The following is a 1,737-nucleotide window of genomic DNA, read 5'->3' on the forward strand; positions in this document are numbered from 1 at the left end:
ATATATTACTATTGTCAACTTCGGTTGAGTTGATGTCGTCGGGGGAGTGAAAATAGACACTTACTTTTACTTTACTTTTATCCGCCGCTTATACCTTTTTGGGAGTCGCTGGAAGAAAGAGACGTCTCACTGTCGCCAGCCAGAGAGTTTGGGTCAGGGGGATGCCGTGAGTTGTTAATGTTTCCCTGACTCCATCTATCCAGGTCTTCCTCGGTCGCCCTCTAGCCTTGTTGCCATCGAATTTTTTTTATGCAGGCACGTTGTGCTGGGTGGTGTGTTGTTGGTAATCGCATGAGATGTCCGAACCATTTGATTCTATGGTGTTGGATGTGATGCAAGACATCATTTGTGCCCACCATTTCTCTGATTACTGATTTTCTCATTTAATAGATAAAATAGATAATCTCATCAAAAGTATAACTTAACAGTTGGGATCTCGCTACCCGAGAATTACAAAGTTCTACCTGACATTTCTGTCGGGTTTAAGTTACTAAGACCACGGTACGAGCCCAGAAACCAAATTATGCTCTATCTGCTCTATCAGATTCGTAATATTTTTCGGAGTCGCTATCAATAAATTTGGGTGGTTGGCGGGTGCTCTGGTGTGGTTTGCTTCTTTTTCCCTATCAAACATCTATTGTTTTTATCTTCCCTCCTTCTTTTTTGTGTTTGTTACTCTCTTGTAACACCTCTAATCTTCAGCACTTATACGACCTTATTGTGCTGCAAGTGCCGCATAACTCTTACTAAAAAAAAATTTAATTAATAAATTATTCAAAGGAATGCATTCGAAAAAGCTTGACATGTTATGAAACTCAAAAGTTTTCACATTAAATTTCTCAGAACTAGGTACTGATCAGATAGAACTTTGTAATTCTAGAGGTAGTAGCTACTTGTGAAGAAGAAGAGTTGGGGGCTCTCGTGTCCTAGAGGTTAAGCTGTTCGCCTCTCATTCAAAGGTCCAGGGGTTCTAATCCAGGTAGGGGCCGAAACATTTTCTTCTCTAAAATTGTCTCCTTTCACCTCCTTTCCTGCTCTCTAGCAATGTTCTGTCGTCTGCTTTCGTTTCCACTTTCTGTCCCCACCCCCTCACCTCCTTTGCCCCCTCTTCTGGGCTCCTGACTCTTTCTGCAGCCTTTCTACTGCTACTCCTGGGCTCCTCCTTACTGCTGTCTTTCAGCCACACCCCTGATCTTCTGGTAGGAAAGATCTACACCTAACCTTCTCGGACACAGGCGAAACATCTCGGAGGTCCCTTGTGGAATTTGGTCACGTTAAAGATCCCTTGGTGGTCTAAAATCGATAAGAGTAGGCTTTGTCCGCAGCATGAGCAAAAAATTCAAAATGTCCTACCGACTGAAAATGTTTAGTGTGTCCTGCGCGCTCATAATATGGCCTTATGCAGTCGTAATTAAGCGCCGTAAAACACTTACCCAAAAAAAATAAAAATTTTAAATTAAAAAATAAATAAATAAAAGAAGAAAAGTTGCTGGTACACGAGAAAAAGATCAACTTAACCAAGAGGACGTGGATCAACTCAAGCGGAGTCGACCGACAGTATAAACCTCGAGGTTTCAAGTCGATGACTTGGAGAACATTTGTAACATTATTTTCAGCGTCTATAGGTCTTTGACCGTTCAGAAAAATAAAAATATTAATCTATGCAAAATGAATTGTTCGCGTGGGTTCCGGTGTTCACGGAAGTAACCAACACACAAGGAGAGAGAGAGAGAGAGA

Source organism: Aplysia californica, unplaced genomic scaffold (genome assembly GCF_000002075.1).
Source record: "Aplysia californica isolate F4 #8 unplaced genomic scaffold, AplCal3.0 scaffold00939, whole genome shotgun sequence".
Taxonomy (NCBI): Eukaryota; Metazoa; Mollusca; class Gastropoda; order Aplysiida; family Aplysiidae; genus Aplysia; species Aplysia californica.